This window comes from Ambystoma mexicanum, chromosome 8 (assembly GCF_040938575.1).
Source record: "Ambystoma mexicanum isolate Mex_15411 chromosome 8, UKY_AmexF1_1, whole genome shotgun sequence".
NCBI lineage: Eukaryota > Metazoa > Chordata > Amphibia > Caudata > Ambystomatidae > Ambystoma > Ambystoma mexicanum.
In genome coordinates this window covers 400,267,386-400,288,878 of record NC_090929.1, presented here as the reverse complement: position 1 = coordinate 400,288,878, position 21,493 = coordinate 400,267,386, and the positions used below count along the sequence as shown (strand labels likewise).

General features: G+C 48.8%; 1 protein-coding gene across 1 annotated transcript in view; it reads left to right on the top strand.

Moving 5' to 3' along the window:
* LOC138471985 (uncharacterized) overlaps positions 1–21,493 on the top strand; it is a 478,612-nt gene that overhangs the window by 154,384 nt on the left and 302,735 nt on the right. The window lies entirely within an intron of this gene.

Here is a 21,493-nt window from a genome sequence, read left to right as displayed (position 1 = left end):
AGAAGTCCTTTCTGTTTGAATCGTGGGGACCCATCTCTCTTGGCGTTGGCCTCGTAGCCTTGCGGCAAGGAGGGCGCCCGCTTTGTCCCCGTGTTCATAATGCTTCTGCTTCAGGTGTTGTAGTTTACGCGCTACGCTTCCCGCCTCTAGTTGTCTTAATTCCTCTCTTGTCGTTGGCTTCTTTAATCTTTTGTAGTCTATCCTGATCAGCCGTTTGTGCCATGTGGTCCAGTTGTGTGATTTCATTCCGGATCCTGTTCTCAATGAGTTGTCTTTCCCTTTTTTTGGCTGCTCCTTCTCGGATAAGTAGTCCTCTCCAGGTCGCCTTGCCTGCCTCCCAAACTGTGTTCATAGAGACTTCCCCTGTGTTGTTGATCTCAAAGTATCGGGTAATGTCCTGTTCCAATTCCTCGCGAAAAGTGGGATCCTTAAAGAGGGTTTCATTACAGCGCCATTTAGAGGATCTTCGGGGCAGGGCTATTTGGTCGAGGGTGACCGTGACCATATCATGGTCCGACCAGGAGACTGGGTTTATGACAGCTTCAGTCATCGCCGCGATGAGGTCTGTGGTCAGATACACATAGTCTATTCTGGAGAAGGTTGCGTGTGGCGCCGGGAAAAAGGTAAAGCCAGTGCGGTTGGGGTTGGCATGCCTCCATGCGTCGGTGAGGTTATAGGCGGTCATCATGTCTGCGGCCAGTGGGCGTCTGGGATCAACGAGTGGAGATGTAGAGGGGCGACCTGATTGCCTATCTTGGTCCGGGTTCATCCACATGTTCAGATCACCTCCGATAATTACTTCGCCTTCTGCTTCGCACATGATTTTAGGTATTATCCTCTGGAGGAATTGGTCTTGGCCAGTGTTAGGGGCGTATATTGCCACAAGGGTAACAACCGTGCCCTGTATGTTGCCCACCAGGGCTATTGCTCTACCACTGACGTCCATCCATGACTTTAAGAGTTCGAATTGGATCTTTCTGTTGATCAGTATGCCAACTCCAGCTTTTTTCAGCGGGCCAGAGCCCCAATATTCCGATCCCAGCTTGGCATAGAGAATCTTCCTCTCTTCCCCTCTGCTATATCGAGTTTCTTGTAAGAAAAGAATGTCCAGTTCAGCCCTCCTGAATTCTCTCAGCGCCAGTGACCTTTTGGTGGGAGAATTAAGGCCCTTAACATTGAGCGTGCCAATTTTGAGCTTACCCTGCATGTCATTTGGTTTATCATGTCTGTGTGTCATCAGTGCATCCGTGGAGTTTCTTCACCTTGTCGTGGAGCCCATTGTACGAAATTGCTATGATGGAAGTAGCTTTGTGTGTGGCACTATCTGACAGAGGCTTTGTCTGAGACTGTGCCATTCCCCGTTTCCCTCCCCCCTCCCGTAGGGTATCGGACTGCATACCCATCACCCTCTGGATTATCGTGTCGATTTTAAATTTTTCGATGAGGGTTTGTGTCTGTCCGTGGTGGCGTCCGAGTTGGACCGGATTGGAACAACCGGTCTTCAGTCGGACCACCAGTGAGGGTCGAAACCGTACGACCCCGTAAACTAATAGTATCAAGCTAATATTTTTGAGCCCCCACCCCCCTGCTCATGAAATCACTTATCAAACAACAGTGTGTCAAACACCAAGGATTCCCACTTCGCGGTAGCATATTGTATGATACATGTGGTCATTGGTTGTGATCAGGTGTGTCATTGGGTCTCCTGTATTTTCTGGAGCCTTTCACTCGTTTTCTTCTCGGGCCCTGCAGCTCCCAGCGTGATCTGTCCTGCGTTAGTGTTCCCTGGGTGCCGCCCTCCGGGGTCTGTTCGAGGAGGTCGGCTATACATTCTCTAATTTCCTCTTCAGAGCGTAGTAGGAACTTTCTGGTTCCATGTTCAAACGCGAGGGAGAAGGGGTATCCCCACCTGTATCTCGTTCCCTGTTCTTTTAGCCATCTCGTGAGGGGGCCGCATAAGCGACGCAATGCCAGTGTCAGTGATGAGAGGTCCTGGAAGATAGTAATCTGGGCCCCTCCTAGGGTAAGAGTGCCTCCAGATCTGGCCTTGGCGAGTATCTTCGTTTTGTCCTGGTACCTATGGAATCTGACAAGGACCGATCTCGGGCCTCCTGGGGGGCCACCGGCTCTGTGAATTCTCTCGGTCCTGAGTTCATCGATGTCATCGTCCGCGGTCAGGATTTTGATGATGTCGTGTATAGTCTGCTTGAGGTCTTCCTCTGTCTCCCCTTCTTTTTCCGGGATTCCAAAAAACCGTAGGTTATTTCTCCTTTCTCTGTTTTCCAAATCGTCTATCTTCAGGCGAATCTCATCCTCCTTCTTTTCTATGTTTCGTATTCTGAGCTCCATTTGGGCCTCTAGAGTGTCTATAGAGGTTTGGTTCATCTCGACCCCTTCTAGTCTCTCCTCGATGTTGTCTATCCTTTGGGTCATCTTATCCATTTTGCCACCGAGGTTGGCGCCCATGTTTCGGATTTCGGCTAAAAGAGCGGCAATATCACCCTTGGTGGCAGCTGCACTCGTTTCGGTGGTTTCTACCGACATTGTTGATCCAGGGTCGGGAGCCTGAGCTGCTGGCTTGTCGGCGTATTTGGCAAGCTTGTTCGATATGTTCATGGATGGGTGTTCAACGAGGAGGCACACGCCCCTGGGTCGGGGGCCTTACCCTCGGAACCAGCGTGTTTAGGCGCTCGTGGGGGGTATCAAGGAGTGTCCGGGTGGTTGTCCTCGTGGCGTGTGTTCCTTTGGCGACGGTGGGAGGAGGCACTCGCCCTGTCTTCAGGGGCTCTACCCTCCACACTGGTTATGTCCTTCGTCGGCTTCAACGTCTTTTCGGGGGGTCTTTGGTGTCGATAGCGTCCCGTGGCTAGGCCCTGATGGAGTTGTGTGGGCGCAGGTCTCAGGGCAGGGATTTAAGGCGCAGATGCTTGGGGGGGGGGCCTCGGGTCTCCGTGTAATGCAGTGTTGTCCAATTGCAGGGCCTTTTGTCCTGCCTCCGTTCTGTCGGTGGCCTTTTCGGAAGAGGGCACACGCCCCAAGAGTGGGGGCCCAACCTTCCGCCTCCTCTTTCGTGTGCTTGATTAACTGGTTGCTTGGGGGGAGACCGTAGATAGCTGTTGTGGGCACCAAGAGCACCCGTTGGTTCCTTTCTCGCCTGGTGGTGTGTGGGTCCCCGCGTTGCAATCGGCGGGAGCGATGTTGGGGCTGCGGCACCCCTACCAAGCCAGAGCCTTCGGGCGATTTGCGCGCTTCAATTAGAGTGGGGCGCCGTGTGGGGGCAGGCTCTTGGCAGGTCTCCTGGAGTCGTGGTGGCGCGGTTATTCTAGGCCGGGGGGGTAGCGCGGTTATTCTGGGCCGCGGGGGCAGAGCAAGCTCCCGCCGAAGTGGCGTGGAGCCGGGCACCTACCTCCGCGGGAGCGATCCCTTGTGGCGTGGAGCCGGTCGCACGAGGAGTCCGCTCTTCGGGAGCTCGGGGGGGGCGACCCTCCACTTGATCCGGAGCGGGCAGTTGCCTCTCTCCCCGAAGCCCTATTTCCGCGCTGGCGTTTCCGCGCCGGCGTTCCTCGATGAAGGCCGGGGGCGGAGTCCAGCGCTGCGGGCCGCGGCCTTCTCCCGTGTCTGTGTCTCCGCCGGCGGGGGGAGGTCGATTCCTTCCGTGGTTTTCTCGTGGACCCCGGGTCCGATTTTGGCCGGGTTTTCGCTCGGGGGGTGGGGGGGTGCTTCTTGCAAATCAGGCTGTCGTTGTTGGGTTCGGGGGGGGGCCAAAGTGGGGGCTCAATTCACTTTTGGGGGCCCGTGGGTTAGGAGCTCACACGAAGGATGACATCGTCCGTGCGCCCCCTGGTGGCCTTAATGCCTTTCCATTTTTTGTCTTTCATGTTTTTGCAGGGGATTACGCACGTGATGCTGTTGAGGAGATGGTGCAGACCCAGGAGGAACCTGAGGCACAAACGGCCACCAGTGGGTGAGAGCCCACTCTTGCTGCAGACTATTCTGTCCAGGGGTGTCTCTGGGTGCACCTCCCCAAACCTCTGAGACCTATGTGGCGTCGCAGGTAAGTGTTTCTCGAAGGGGTTCTGTCCAACCCACCTGCACCAGGGGTAGAACCCTCTATGGGGATGTCATAGTTGGTTAGTCAGCCTTTGGCGGTTATGGGTGCAGGGTCACACTCCACAACATCTGATCCTGTTACTGGGCCGGCAGATCAGACGGGGAATGCAGTCCTGCAGCCTCAGGCAGTGCCGGCACAGCAAGGCGCAGATCGCCTTGCCCCAAACAGGTGTGGTGCCCGCCGACGCGGTGGCCGTACGCCACCAGGCAATACCGCATGGGAACAATCCATTTACGGTATGGCAACCCAACAGGCAGCATCATTTGAGATGATGGCTCAAGCAATGGAGAGGGTGGTCACTTCCATTGTCCCCCCTGAAAGGCAGATGGAGCTACTACAGCAGGCAACGGACTCCATTTGCCAATCAAATGGGGAGGACATGTTGGCGTCCAACAGGGACAGACGGGCGGCACTGGAAACTCCACGCCAATCGATATCAATAGAGTCCCAGGGCCACAGGGAAGCCCCGAGGGTAGAACTCCATCACCTCAGGGAGACTCTTGTTCACCTTGAGACTTCCACTAACTTGAGGACAGAACAGCAGCTGGAGCGGCTCACACGTTCGCTCTCAGCTGAGATGCAGGCAACTCGGGAGGAGATCCGGGTATCACGTCAGGTGCTGCATGGGGATCTCTGCACTATAATCCTCCAGAACGAGACCTTCCACACCCGCATGCTTGCTGCTCTGGAGGACCATACCAGGGCTTTGTGTGGGCTGCCTCCCATAGCACCACCACCTCCTGTGGCAGCAGCAGAGGGTAATGAGAGCGACAGCAGCAGTTCTCCCACATTGGCATAGCCGTGCAGGCCATGAGCCCATGGAGGTGTTTTATTTCCCCAACATCCACACAGGCGGCTGTTGGTGCGCACCCTGTCCTCGGACCTCCTGGGTGGCCTCCCCTCCTCCACCCCCCTGACCCTCGCATGGCCATTTTTGATTTTTGATTTTTTGATTATTTTTTAACAGTGTGTTGCCTTGTGTGGCTCCCGTGGCCATCCACTGTATTCCGGCTGGGCACATGCAGGCTTGTCCTGAGTTTGGGTTTGATGCTTGGGTTCGTGAGACACACACCCCTCCTGCTTCCCGTTTCCATGGGCTTGCAAAGGGTGTGACCAAGTGACAGTGATGTACACAGTGATTTTGGGCTCCCATGAGCTGTGTTGGCAGTCTGTAGTCAATACTGTGTAGACATTCCTTGTGTATATTGTTGTTGTATTGTACACTGCATGTTGGAATTATGTATGCTTCTGCTTCCATGTCTCCCTCTGAATTTGCAAGTTCATTCCTCATGTCTTCACAAGGCCGTCTACTTTGGAGATGGAGTTCATGTTGTATGCAGTACACAGACAAGTTTTGAAGCCTGCAAGACTACAGTTGGAAGGGGGGCGATGTGGTGGCATATTCAGGTTGTAAAGACTATGACTACTTTAACTTAGTACTGTCATGTTTTAGTTATGTTTGAGCTTGTTTAGCTGCATTGTATTGTTGGTAAGTATTTGGTCATGTGTGTTGTTAGTTCAACATTACTGGGAGCATATTGTGTGTGGCCAGTTTTCATTAGGGACACTGTACTTTGTGACACTTGTGTCAGGTTTTTGGGATTGCTTTGTTTGCTCTCACATAGCATGACATGCCATGGTGTGTTGGGTGGTGGTGCTGGGGAGGGCTTGGGTGACATGGCACTGTTCTCATGTTGTATTTTGCAAGGGGGTAATGCATTTAGCAGCATGTGTGTCTTTTGATGACACAGCATTGGTGGTGGTTCTGTAGGTAGGGATGCACACATTGTGACACTTCCAGGTGACCAATCTCAGGCTGGTATGGTTGTGACAGTTCACTGTCCCTTGTGTCATCATAGATTGTCAGCTAGTATGTGGCAGGGCTGTGTGCACTCCACAGGGGTGTGATTCTAAGTGAAGTAATTAGCCACCAGCTGCGTTCGGGTTGCCTCACCCTGTGCCCTTCGCCTCCCATGCGCAGCAGGCGTGCATGTGGTTGGGCATGTGGGGGCACCACCATTTCCACCGGCAGGCCCCGGCGTATTGCAACGTTGTGCAGGACACATGCTGCCACTATGATCCTGCACACTACTGGGGGAGCGTATAACAGCTGCCCGCCAGAAAGGTCGAGGGAGCGAAAGCGTGACTTGAGCACTTCGAATGTGCGCTCCACTATGCCCCGGGTTGCAATATGGGCTGTGTTATATCTTACCTTGGGTGGCGTGGTGGGGTTCCGAATTGGCGTCGTCATGTGGGTGCTCGGAGGGTAGGCACTGTCCCCTGGGGAGGTGGTGGTGGGTATCATTAGTAGGGTTGTGACATTACTCAGTATCTGGGATGCATGCATGTGCTGTGGCATTTATACTCACCGAGCAGCCATGTATCGCCATGCCGCCCAGCTTCTAGGTCCCGGTTTAGGGTTGACATTCTGTAAATGAAACTGTCGTGGGTGGACCTTGGACAGTTGGCATATACTGAGGTGGCATCACATACTACCTGGATGTTGATGGAATGCCAGTGCTTGCGGTTTCTATAGATGCGCTCTGATGCCCTGGGGGGGACGTAGAGCCACATGGGTGCAATCAATGGCACCTAGGACTTTGGGGAATTGTGCAACCCCGAAGAAATCCTGGACGGCAGCCTGCCTTTCTGCAGGTGTTCTGAGTAGGTATATGTACCTGCGGACTGTTGGGAGTGCAGTCATGATGGCCAAGACCTGGTGTAGGCAGCGTGACTGCGTGGCCTGTGACACCCCCCCCCCCACCATGGCACTTGTCCGCTGAAATGATCCGGTGGCCAAAAAGTGCAGTACATTGAGGACCTTCTCCAGGGGGCTGAGTGCTTGGGAGCAGAGGGTGGGTGATGTGAGGTCATCCTCCCACTCACTGACCAGGTCGAGTATTATGTGAGGTGGAAACCTGTACCTCCCATACACCTGGTCATCGGGCATCCCAAAAAGGCTGGTTCTGGGTGTGAAAATTCTGGGCCTGACTATCCTCCTCCGGTATCCCACGACCACTGCTGCTAGGAACAGTATGTTCATCCTGGCGTCTGAGCTTGCTTGTTTGCACTTTTAAGCTGCGCGGGTCCACGTACGCCTGCTTCCTGCTGGCGTATGTGTTTCCCGGATTAGCGCGTCTTTTTTGGCACGTGCGTGTGGGCGTTCCGCGCATTTGCCTCCTGTACTTCCCTGCCCCCCCCATTAATACACGTACCCCGCTCGCCCAGGCCCAATCGCGTGTAAAACTTCCCGCGAGCCCCTGAAGTACATGTACCCCGCTCACCCAGGCACAATCGCGTGTGAAACTTCCCATGCACCCCCGAAATGCATGCTATTTTTGACACAGCGGGTGTCCCTGTTTGTTGCGTACCGCTTTGCACATCATTTGTCCTAGAGGGCCACAGTATGGGACATTCATCGGAGCTGTATATACAGGCTTTTTGTTAGCGCACATTTTTTTAATGCGCTGGGACGCTACCGCCTGCCTTCGTGTGGCGGAAATGTGTTGATGTACATAGTTGACTTTTGGTTTGTGTCATGAGATCGCCATTTCACTGCTGGGGGGTGGGGGTAAAGGGGACATGAGTGGGGGCCTGCTGGCAGGTGCCCCTCAGTGCTGGGGTGTGTGTGTGTGTGTGTGTGTGTGTGTGTGTGTGTGTGTGTGCAAGGGGACATGAGTGGGGGCCTGCTGGCAGGTGCCCTGCACTGCTGGGGGGTGGGTGTGCAAGGGGACATGAGTGGGGGCCTGCTGGCAGGTGCCCTGCACTGCTGGGGGGTGGGGGTGCAAGGGGACATGAGTGGGAGCCTGCTGGCAGGTGCCCCTCAGTGCTGGGGGGTGGGTGTGCAAGGGGACATGAGTAGGGGCCTGCTGGCAGGTGCCCCTCAGTGCTGGGGGTGGGTGTGCAAGGGGACATGAGTTGGGGCCTGCTGGCAGGTGCCCTGCACTGCTGGGGGGTGGGGGTGCAAGGGGACATGAGTGAGGTCATGCTGGCACCCTGCACTGCTGGGGGGTGACGGTGGAGGGGGTCATGCGTTGGTGATCAGTAGTGCAAGCCGATATGTGGCTTGCCTGAGGGGCATGCCCATGGTGGATGGGCTGCCTGCGGGACATGACCAGGGGTGCAGGGTAGTCCCCTGTGGTGTGGGTTGCCTGCAGGGGCCGTGGAGGGTGTAGAGGGAACACCTGGGAGGACCCACACTGCCAATTCACGTGTAGGACTCTCCTGCACACCAGATATACACGACCCCACTCGCACAGGGCCTGTCTCGTGTGAAACTTCCCGCGCACAACCGAAATACACGTACCCCGCTCGCCCAAGGCCAATCGCGTGTGAAACTTCCCGCGCACCCCAGATTTACACGTACCCAGGCCAATCGCGTGTGAAACTTCACGCAAACCCCAGGAATACATGCACCCCACTCGCACAGGGCCTATCGCGTGTGAAACGTCCCGCGAACCCCAGATTTACACGCACCCCACTCGCCCAAGGCCATTCGCGTGTGAAACTTCCCGCGCACCCCCGAAATACACGTTCACGCTATTTTTGACACATCGGGTGTTCGTGTTTGTCGCGTACCCCTTTGCACGTCATTTGTCCTAGAGGGCCACAGTATGGGACAATCAGAGCTGTATATAACATGCTTTTTGTTAACACACATTTTGGTGCACATTTTTTTCATGCGCAGGGACGCTACCGCCTGCCTTCGTGTGGCAGACGTGTTTAGGCCTGTGCGCTGGTTTGCCCTATTCGATTCCATGAATACGTGTTGTAGGCGAGCGTGTGGGCGTTCTGCACACTTGCCTCCTGTACTTCCCCCGTAACGCCCACATTTTCACGCGTTGTTCCCCATTCCGCGTGTCACGCCCCGTGTTACGCCTACTTTTGTTATGTGCGCTGCGCTATGTGCGCTTTCGCTGTGGCGGTAGCGCACACCGTTAGATGACCTGTGCGCTGGCGTGCGCCACTCAGATTTTCAGTGCACATCCCAGATTTTACTCGCGCACGGACTTCCATGAATCGATGTGCGCGGGTTTTGCTGCGATTTTCGCACTTGCGCTGCGATTTTCGCACGGTTTCGCTGGAATTTTCATCGCACATTAATTCCATGAATCGGCCAGTTAATCTGTTGGCAGTCACTTAAGCTAGAATGTCTGATTCGGAATTAATCAGTGAAATGGGTTAATTTATTTTTAACATAAGGGGGATTTTTATCTGGTTTGGGAAATAATAATAATTCTTCTCCAAAAGAGCCAGAGAGATGGCCAACTGTTAAAAAATGATTAAATAATTCAAGGAGAGACAGTGGAAAAGGCATGATGGAAGTCAATAGAATAGCCATCTGATTCAGGGGCTTTACCAATTTTGAGGTCTAAAATAACTTTATGAATTTCTTGTAATAGGGGCATCTAGAAATAAGTCTGACTGATCAGACATTTTTTTGTTTTGATGTAAAAAGGTACGAATGTCTTCACTATGAATAGACTGATCTGATCAATAAAAGCTAAAGAAGGCATTATTAATTTGCTGTGAATCGACTTCAATGTCTTTGTGATTAACAATGTAATAATAGTATTTTCTTTCCTTCTTTTAAGATGAGGCAAGCAGCTTGCCAGACTTGTTAGATCCCTGTGAAACCTAGCTTTACCTCTTAACCAGGATGTGCACCTGTTCTTTGTGATGTACTTATTAAATTCAATGCGTTTTGCAAGAAGGGGTTTAAAAGGATCATCTGTGGGATGACTGAAAAAGGACGTATCAAGTAACTTGAAGAAGATCCTGTGATAATTGTTAATTTTGTTTCTTTTTAAAGGCGACATATTGTATAATGAAACCCTGTAAAGTGGCTTTAAATGCATCTCAATTGTTGGGAATAGAGGTTTGCTGTGGATTGTTGTTGGCAAAGAATACAACAAAGAAATCATGAATTTTGTTGTACGAAAGCTGAACCATTTAGAAGAAAAGGATTGAATCTCAATCAAGGGGAGGAATTTAGTTGAGGTTCCCATTGTAGCAAAGTGAGGACTAAAGCATGGTCCAAAATGACCATCAGGCCAATTTCTGAAGAAGGGATTTTCGGGGCATTAATGAATTAATTAATATGTGGTCTAACCTAGATAGTGATTTATGAGGAGGGGGAAAGTAAATACGTTCTTTTGTATCGGGATGACAAAAGCGCCAAGTGTCTACTAGGGAAAGGTCATTTATGAAATTCGTGAACTGCTTGTGTGATTTGGAATTAATGAATTTAGTGTCAGATTTGCGGACTAAGGTAAAATCACAATTACAATCCCCACATGCAATAAGGCAATTAAAGTCTATTGAAAAGGGTTTGTTTCAAGTTTTTCCAAAACAGCTGGTCAGGAGCATTGGGACCATAAATGTTGAGGATAGTGACTGGCCTTTTATTAATAATACCTGACAAGTTGAATCGTGTTGTTCATTAATTAATTGAAAAGATACTCCTTTTATGGATTAGAGCACAAACTCCACCTTTCTTCCCTATAGGTGTTGCATAAAACCTATGTTTAACTCTTAAACAATTTATTATTTTCCTCATTTGATTCTAAGTGAGTTTCTTGGATGCATGCTACATCCACTTTACTTTTCCCTATGTGGGAGGGAATTTGCTTGCTATTTAATCCTTTAACATTCCCTGACATGCCTTTTAATACTCATAACAGAAGGGCTGAATGAATGAATGATCAAAGGAGCATCTGACCAGGTATAGACTGTGTAAGAGTTAAAGTAAAAAGAAAGAGCATATGTAAATGGAAACAAACATGAAGGAATTAATCTAGTATGATGGGTCATAATGGAAGGGAAGGTAAACACAATAAGATAGGGAAGACAACTTTCAAGATAGTAACAAAATAGATCATTAAAAAAAATGAACATTTGAATTAGTTACAACTGTTAAAAACACAGAAAAAAGTAAATATCCATAAGGGACTGCCATAGGGAAAAACAAGACAGTCCCTTGTAGACTTCAGAACCCATACAAAGCAATTCAGTATAAAGGAATAAAATAGTCAACCAATATTTTAATGGAGAGAAAACAATAATAAATTAAGGAGAAGTCAGTTAGTTGGGGACTAACTCCTCCGGATCAATCTGTTTAATAGGGGATCTAGATTTGTCTCTGTGTTTGCCGGTTCCATCAAAAGGGTTAGAGAAGATTGAAGAGCCTTAATGAGTGCAAATAACTCATCCGTGTGAGGCCTTGTGGAGGTATGATGAGAATTCTAGCCGGCTCCCGTAGACAATATTTAAAGTTTAGGCTCTTCAATGCAGGTCTCATATGAAAAATCTTTTCCTTTTATGTTGAGTGGCTTTTGAGAAGTTTGGGGAGAAGAAAATTCTGTTGCCTTGAAATGTTAGAGGGCAATTGTTTTGCAGATGAAAGAATGTGTCTTGCTTTTTGGCGGCGCAATAAGCAAGCGATTAGCAGTCTAGGTGAAGCTCTATTTGAGTTAAAGGGTAGTCTAATTCTGTGGGCCCTCTGAAATTCTAGAGGGGGACAAAAGGATACATTCAGAATTAATTTTAGGGATGCAGTCTGACAGGAATTTGATGACATTATGTTAAGAATTTCCCGGGATCCATCCATTCTACTATTCTCTCCTAAGATAGAAACCTCTGTTTCTAGAAGAAGTTTGTGTTGCATTTGTTGGAGGCCCTCTAATGTGTCTTCAGAAAAGGACACCCGTTCTTCCATTTCCGACAATTTAGAGTTGTTTTGATAGCTTAAAGGGACAAGGATCTGGAGTCTAACATTGAAATGGAAGATTGTATGGTAGAAAGCTCCATTTATATGTTTTCCATGCCTTTGTTAATGCTAGAGAGCTCACCTGGTGCATTGTTACCTGATATGCCATTTTTGTTAAATGTTTATCTCAGACTTTTGGTAATGTAAAATAAACGACAAGTCAAATAAAGGCAGATAATGAGAATCATAAGTTACATAAATTACATAAGGGAGATAGTTTGTAACAGTGGATGGCAGCAGCGAGTAGGCCTGGAGGAAAGGATCAGCCACGCTCTGTGCTAGTACGTCGCTACAAAAATCTCCTCAGATGACTCGGCTTTGATGTGTCTGAAGAGCCGCCCTAGCAGATCGCTGCGGAATGAAGCGCAAAGCCATGAAAGAACTCACCACCCGATGTGTTAGTTGCCTGAACCGCAGCTTTTCCACTGCTCGGATGACAGCAAGGGATAATGCTAGGTGAGCCACACATTGCCCCCTCTTGCTACGTTCTTACATCCAGTCACCTGGCATGACATAAGCTAATCGGGGACAACGTCCTAACCGGAGGGCTTATATCCATTACATTTTCTTGGCATTGCTTTAAACTAGGAGTTTGATGTAAATAATTGGGCTGTTTAGGGCGAGCTAGAGGACTATGCGTCCCTCTTGACGGCGCACAAGCCACGAAGTTCTCCCACTCCCCCCCGCCACAATTCTTTTAAAAATAAGATTCTCCTAAAGGTCGTTATAGTCTGTAAACATAACTCAAAAACATGAATCGCCTCCTATCCTTGATATATGAAAACAAAGGGCATGATTTTATAACGCACATCATGCCCCCGACTGGACGACCACTGTCTCCATGGGAGGCTGGCTGAAGATATACAGTATAACCATCTAGGATTGGACTAGAGGATAGCCAAGTTTCCTGAACCAACATAACTGCATGTTCATTTTAAAATTGAGCCAAAGAATGGATCTGTAAATAAATGCATCAATCTGTCAGCCCCCTCATATCTGTCTGATACAATAACAAGATCTTTCTCCACCAGACCCACTAGACAGTGTCACACCAACCAACTGAGGGTCCCGCGCATCAAAAAAGCTAGAGCTGGAGGAATAAGCTTCCCCTTTATTGCCTCAAAGCTATGGAATGCTCTACCCAGCACGCTCAGAGCAGAAACCTCTCTCCCGGTCTTCCGAAAAAAACTCAAAACTACCCTGTTTAACTAACTCTTCTCCTTCTCCCTCTTCTCTATATGTGCAAATTCTACTATCGTAACGAAGTAATGACTTCACTGTATGTTTTAATAAGTCATTTTCAAAGTCTGTAACAAGCGCCACGATGCCCGTTGGGCTGCCTGCGCGCTTAATCAAATGTAAATAAATCAATGTGTGCACCCACGTCAATTCCACGATAATACTGAAGTAGGTGACTTTTTTAAAATCAATATGTGGTTTTAATTCCATGACTTTCCTGTTTGACCAATGCACCAGAAATCCATGACCAATCCTTCATCTCTATTGATTGGTAGTCTTGATGTGGTACAAACTCTTCCCCACCAGTGATTGCACCCTTGGGTACAGTGGTAGCAGCATTATTCATACAATTTACCCTCTGTGTAAACCCGGCAGTAGGTGCTTGCAAAAAATGATCTTGTCCATACTCTCTAACATCAAAGCCAATCCGCTTTAAGGGTGCCGTCTCCCTTCTAATGATCTTGTAAACAATTTTAGAGACAATATCCACAGTGGCACGATCAATTCGCTCAATCTAAAAATTGTACTCTATTGATGTCTTTTGTGGGGATTGCCCTCAAATTTGCTACCTCAGCAAAACACTGCCAATATACATGATCGAAATCAGGGGTACGTCATCCCATCCAAGCCGCTCAACCAATGGGCGTATTTCCTGACCCAGCTTTGAATCACCTCTAGGTCCGTTAAATGGCCCACCTGCGATTCCCCTTTGCATAGGCTCATTGGCGCCACTAGGTGGTTTCTCTCTGCCAATAGCCCCATGCAGGACACTGTTAGTGGGAACTGACTCAATATTTGACTGTTAAATCCCCCCCATGATGTTCCGCTTGTGATCATACAATACTGATCTAGCGGATCTCAAAATATTTTCTCCCCACATAGCAGTCTGAAACTCAATTTGCTTTCTATATCCAGGGAATTGACATCAACACATGGGTTCTTACTCTTTCGGCCCAAACCTAGTACATGGGGGACCTAGATTTTCAGAAGAGACCTCCGTTGCGCTCACAGCCTGACCCGTGCACAATAAACCTGTTCAGTTTGAATATTCTTGGTGACTTTACCTTTCAATGTAATCCCAACCCAGATCTCTCATCGGGTATATGAAGGTCCCGGCGGTTTTCGGTTTGTATAGCACATGTAGCTTTCCATTAATGGCGTCCCTGTTCTTGCATTGAAATCATGCAGAGGAGGGATACCCTTCACCCCCATTCTATCTTCTGGATAGGTCTGAGTGCCATTAGTCACCCTATTAATTCAAACATCACCCAAAATAGGATTTGCCCAGGGTCACAAATTATCTCCTAAACTATATATTCCAATATTTAAACCAGTCTGAACTTCAACAGAATGTTTACTAGTCATTACAGCACCAGCTTTTGATGATTTCACAGGCTGAAGGATACCACACAAACATGTCGGCACCGTCAAGATGGGTGCCATTTGTTCAGACTGTATAGTCCTGGTATTAGCTTTCCCTGCCAATTTGACCGTTGTTCCGCACCAGCTGGAGTCGGACGCCGACCCATAGTTGTCTACCCGTCCAGCCTCATCTGTCTGGCGACAAGTCTTTTAGTCATACGAGTTGTTCTTTCGCACAAACAATTCCTGTATACGATACCCTGGCTACAATAGGAACTTTGCAGACTCTGAGTGATGCACTTTTGACCACATTAAATTGGCATCCTTCACTCACCGTACTAGGAGAATTCAACATATGGTTTGACATCCCCTCGAGCCCCTATGACCCGCTCACTCATGGATAACTTTGGCCCTCAACTTGAAACCACTCCTATCCGTCCCCACTCGCACTGCAGGCCACACCATAGATGTGATATTCTGCACCACAAACCTTATATCCACCCCCCCCCCGTCCCCTAGTCTGGCCAGATCACTCCACAATATTATTCTCCCTCCTGATCACCCAAGCCCCAATCTGGATTGCCATCTCCAAAGTCTCCCTCGTGCACCCTCTCTGGAATAAAGTCACTATCGGCCCGGATCTAGCTAATTCCCCCCCTCAACTCGCTCCCACTCCCGAAATGACCCACCCCCCCCTCACATTGAACGCTTTGATTGCTGGCTTTCCGGTGCCCTCATCTCCCTCACCTAAACAAAATGCAACTCCCAGAGACTGTGCCCCAGCCACAAATGGTAAACATCCCACCTCAAATCTATCACAACTCTCAAGCGCCGACTGGAGCAGACCTGGAGAACCAACCTCACTCCTCAAAATAAATCGTATTTAGCAAGACCTACATGGGCCTGCCGGTCAGAAATCGGAAAAGCCAAAGAAACATTCTAAGGGAACCGTATCCTCTCCTCCCGCAACCCAAGCAAGGAGCTGCACAGAATCATCTCAGAATTCAAGACGCCAAATTGTTCAACACCACCCCACTCCCAATCTCTATGCAACGCCCTGTCCGGTCATTTTCACAATATCTCTATCGATGGACACTGAGCTATCCTTTCTAAAATAGCACTGATCTCCCCTACCACTCCACTCGACCCTAGACGCACCACCTCCCTATGCCAGTCTTTTGTCCCCCCTGTCCCCTCAACTCTCACCTCGATTTCCCGACGCTCCTAATGCAAAGTCTGCCATCTGGCTCCTTGGGAGACCCATACCCCCCCCCCCACCCCCGCCCTCCTCAAGCAGGCAACATTGCAGTCAATCCTCAACCAATCCCTCTCCTCAGGAATTTTCCCGAAAAGCCTTCAAAACCTCCTACATCAAACTTCTACTCAAGCAACCGTCGCTAGACTCTCATTCACTAGCACTATTGGGCTATTTCCAACACCCGCTTCGTTGCTAAACTCCTGACTGCACAGCATATAAACAGCTCTGCCTCTTCACAGAATCCAACACCCTTCTTGACCCAGCCCAAACTGGCTTCAGACCGCTAAGCGGAACTGAGTCTTCCCTTGCGTCGGTTTAGCATGACTTAAAAAGAACAGCAGATCGGGAAGGATATGCAGTGCTCATCCTTCTCGACCTATCTGCTGCCGGCCACACCATACTCCTAGATGGGCTACACTCCCTAGGAATTAAGGACTCTGCCTAACGTGGATCTCCTCCTTCATCTCAAATAGCTCGCAAATCGCGCTCCTCCCACCTTTCACCTCCCACTCTTCTACGGTTCTGAAAGGGGTTCCTCAGGGAGCCTCCATGTCCTCTTCAACATCTACCTTAGCCCTCTCCCCGCACTCATCCGATCTCCATAGCCTCATCTGCTACAACTACGCTGACAACACCCAAATCATCCTCCAGATCCAAAAATCTCCAGCTATCGGCCTTCTGCCTTTCTGATTTCTACCACTGGATGACAATCAACCTTCTCCTCAGCCTTGGTAAAACTGAAATACTAGTATGCAGCAAATCTGCTCTCCTTACCCCAACTGATCCCCCCCTGGCCATACTCCCTAGGACTCTTCCCTCCCCCCCATACCCTCTGCGACATCCACTTCCATAAAATAAAAATAGGATGCTTGCTGCACTCAAACCTGTCCCTCCCCACATATCAACCCTGCGTCCAGAACCTGCTTCTTCCACCTACACTTCTTCAGGCGAATCTTCACATACCCACACAAAATCTCTGCTATCCTTGCCATCGTCCTCTACCGCTTACACTGTACAAACTGCCTCTATATGGGCATTGCAGCATTCCAGCTCAGGAAACTCCAAGGACTCCAAAATGCTCCCGCCTGTCCCCTCATTGGCCTCTCACCAAGAGAACATACCAGCCCTGCATTCGGGAGTATTATGCTAGCTCCCGATCTGTCGACTGACTACCTTTTTATAAAGCCATGTGGATCACTTGCCGTGACCTCCAAAACTCCGGACCCAAATTCCTCCAGGATAAACTCCTAAGCTATCAGCCTACCAGAAACCTCAGATCCGGCTCTGCCCTTCTTGTTGTTCCTCCCATTACAACTCCACCAGATTGGGAGGATCCTCTTTCGCCATCCAAGCCATTACCATCTGGAACTCTCTTCCTCTCCTCATCTGCCGCATAGATGACCACCCCGCTTTCAGAAAGGCCCTCAAAACGTGGCAATTCACTACTATGACCTAAAAGCCTCTTCCCCAGCTCTTTGCCATCACCATGGCTTTTTCACAAGCACCAGCCTCATTGTCTATCCGAAGCACCACCTAGTGGATGCAGGCTGTTATTGTGGCGGACTGCTTTGCTCACATAGTCGCTGAAGCCACTTCTACACAAACCATACGGTGGAAGCCAGATGGCCCGCCGAACACATCACTTTACACACTTCAATCACTGGAAACCTCTCATATACATGGCCAGCCCTGCTAACTCAACCCAATTCCACGCTTTGCACACACTCAAAGCATTTACGCATCATAGAATTGAGCCCGCTCGAAGATCTAGGATGGTAACCCTCCATTGCACTTATAACTGCTTAGGTTAACCTTTGTAACGCACAGCAGTGATAGACCAGTATTCCTTGTTATCGCACTTCAGTTATGGGTTAACATATGGAGAACCTGGAAGACGTGCAGTAAGTCTATAAAGATAACCAGACTCTTGCGCTTATAGAATCCATCCCATTACATAGTTTCTGTGAGCCTCTCTGTCCCTCCTAGAAGATGTTCTAGGACAACTAATTGATTGCACCTGGTTTTTACCCATGCATAGCCTGCCCATAATCCCCATAATTATCTACGAATGTAGCAGACTTTGCTTCCCCACACAGCAACTTCAAAGATGAGCTCCATCTGAGCTCAAGGTATGTATAAATGCACCACTTCGGTGGGCATCTGCCACGGGTATGTCTATTCATCCAGGCACTTTGGAATGCAGCTATGGCTATGACCAATTCCGTCTAGCTGGTCATATCACCTTTTTATTGCACTGAAACGCCAAACTTGCCTCAACACCTCTGCCACTCGAATACTGCGACAACCTACAACTAATTTCTGTCTAGCTGGGTACATGTTTAGTTTAGTTTATTATTTATAGAGCGCACCTAACCCTGAGGTATCTGGGCGCTTGAGCATATACAAAATTGTTACAGTTACAAATGCAGTATATTAAATCATTCTTAGGACCAGGTTACTTGTGGTCAGGGTGGTGATGGCAATAATCGACAAAGCAGGGGATGAGACAGACAAGTTACAGTCCTGAATACATAGTGATCGAAGTAGTTAGGCTAGAGCCATTCTTTTGCTTTAGATATGAAGGTCCAGAAAGATGGTTCGGCTCTGATAGATGTTTGGGAGGGAGTTCCACCCCCTGGCATTTTAAATTTAAACTTAAGTAGATTGAGGCAGTGCAGGTAGGTAGATCTGGTGCGTCTGGTGGATTGGTGCCTTGAGAATTTGTCTGACATATATTGTGGAGCTATGTTAGACAGGCATTTGTGTAATGACGAGTGTGCGAAGTTTAATTCTGTCACGTACTGGTAGCCAGTGAGAATTGCGTCTGGTGGACGAGATATGGCTCGAGTGTGGTATATTCAAGGCACAGTGCAGGGCGTTGTTCTGAAGAACTTGTAATCTATTCAAGTTGTGCTCTGAGGAACCGATGAATAGGGTGTTAATAGTCCAATGTGGACAAGATCAGGACAAGATCAAGGCCCTGGCTAGCTTAAGGCAACTATTTGAGGACGGAAAAGGTTTGCAGGCGTTGATAAGTTTATTGGTGTATGCAGTGGTGGAAGCTGTAGAGTTTACCTGTTTTTTAAGTGAGAGGGTGGAATCTAAGTAAACACCAAGTGTTTTAACTTCTTTGGCAACTTAGATGATGTTGCCATCAATGTTAAAGGAGTTGTACCTGTGGTCGAGTTTATTAAGACGGGCTTGGGTGCTTACGATCAAGAGCTCCGTCTTATCATTTATGCAGACGCTGTGTGTGGCCATCGAGGTCTGTATTTCGTGATAGATTTCATTCAGCTTATCAGAGTCTCTCTCATAGCAGCCAGTGAGGGTGATGAGGACCGGAGTGTCATCTGCATAGTTAGTGCAGGTGACACCCAGGTTGTCAAGACGATCAAAGAGGAGCCTAGTAAATATATTATAAAGCGTAGGAGAAACACGGGAGCCTTGGGGGACTCCACTGTGGATGGGTACAGGCTTGGCAGCTGCAGTGGGTGCGAAGACTTTGGTTGTTCTATTTGTAAGGAAGGAATGGATCCAACTGGCGGCATTTGGTGAGAATGCTGCTGCAGAAGAGAGATGTTAAGTCAAGATTTGGTGGTCCACGAGGTCAAACGCTGCGGATAGGTCCAGCAAGACGGCCAGTTTGCCATTGTCTTTGGCTTCGTCCATCTGGACTTTTAGATCCAGAAGGGCTGTTTCAAACCGTGTCTGGGTCTAAAGCCAGATTGACGCAGACCAAGAAGGTTATCTTCCAGATGTTTGAAATTTGGAGAAATGCCACTCTTATCTTTAGCAGGAAAGGGACCGTTGTTATGGGTCTGTAGTTTGTGGGTATATTTGGATCTAGGTTGGGTTTTTGAGGAGAGGTATGACCCTTTCCTCTTTGAGGTTTTTAGGGACTACACAGTTTTTAAAGGACGAGTTGATGTGATAAAAGGTGCTAATTCGTTTGCACCTTCCTTAATGACTGAAGTAGGGCCAGTGTCACCCTGGCAGTTCAAGGGTTTGAGGCCTGAAATTATCTTAGCCACTTCTTCGCTGGATACTGGGGAGAAGTGGAAGGGTGGACATGAGGGCTGTTGTGGCGTAGGCAAACTGGGTGAGTGGGTATTGAGTTTGCGACTAGTCTTCTTTGACTCAATTTCTTTTTTTTTTGTAGTAAGACTCATTTATCTGATAAAGCTTTCTGGACGCTCGCACAACAGGCTTTGTCTTTTGTGCAATCCTCGGAGGGAGGTGCTGGAGACTCTAGCTCTCTTAGGATAGAGAAGAGCTCTTTGGTACCAGATTTAGCCTTTTGAATCCTGGTATTGTAGATCTCTTTTAGTATTGGTGATGGCAGTTTTGTAAGTGGCCGCTACAGAGGCGAAGCTTTCCTTGTTAGGGGTAGACATAGATTTTCTCCAATTGGCTTTGGATATTCTTTTGACATTACGCAATGCTTTTAGTTTGGCGGTAAACCATTTGTAAGGGGAAGCTGGTTTAGCCGTTCTCAGTTTCAAAGGTGTGATTTGATTTAGAGCGTGTTCTATGGTACTGTTTTACAAGTCAACCAAGGAAGAGAGGGATCCAGGTTAGTCGTGTGGAAGATCAGTGATGGGTTGTAGCAGTGTTAGAAGGTAGTCTAGAGTTATATTGCGTTCCTCGAAAGAGATTGTGGGGCGAGGGCGGCCTGGGTGGTAGTATGAATGTCTTTCAGGATGGAGAAGGTGATGCAGTGATGGTCGGACCACGCACACGGGGCATTGTTAAGAATGGTTGTGGAGCAGTTAAAGTCAGCCAGCCAATCCAGAATTAGTGGGTAGGTTCATTGATGTGCTATTTGAATCCAAGTTGTGTAACGGCGTTGTCTATAGTGGAGGCATTCATATGATTATCGTCTTAAAGACCTAAATGAAGGTCTCCCAGGAGAATGATTTGTGAACCCAATTTGGTATTTAATGTAAAGAGGTGGGTGATATCATCTTCTTCAAAGGAGGAGATGGCACCTGGGGGTCGAAAGATGAGGTGAAATAAGATGGTGCGAGTGTTGGAGAGCGGAAGTTTCACTGAAGAGTTCCGCTGAGGGTAGGCCTATGTTAGAAAATTCTCTGAAGTTCAAATGGGACTTGGCTATAAAGGCCACTCCGCCACCTTTACCGGAACTTCTGTCTGCATAGATAATGGTGTAGTTATCTGGGATGTCCAAAGAAGGGAAGGACCAGCTGCTGTATGAAGCCAGGTTTCTGTTACAGCAAGGAAGTCCAGTTTGTTAGTTGAGATGAGGTCGGCAATGGCCAATGCGTGGGCGACCAGAGAACGTGCATTGACAAGGGCATCTTTAAAGGAGGGAGTGTCAGTGGCCCGAATATGACTGGCATGATCAGTGGGGCCAGCGTTTTTGCACAGGTGGGTTGGCCGAGGGTTTGTTGTTTGGGAACTAAACCTGTTGTCCCGCGAGTCTGGTGCTTTTGTGAGAGATCTTGCTTGATGGAAAGCGAGAGCCTAATCTTGCATTTCTCACACTAAGCGGGCAAGGAACCAAGGGTGTTGGAGGTGGGAGGTTGCATTGGAAGTGGGGGCTGTTGGCATGATAGCTGGGGAGTCTCCTGCACAAGTGCTCTGTCATGAACTTCCTCAGCACCCATCCACGTGCATGACCTCCCAGGTTGCTTAATGTAGCCTAACCAGCCCCCTAAATCCTAATCTTAGCCAAATGCACACATGCATATTAATCATTCACTTAGAACTTTTCCCATACCTGGACTTGGACATT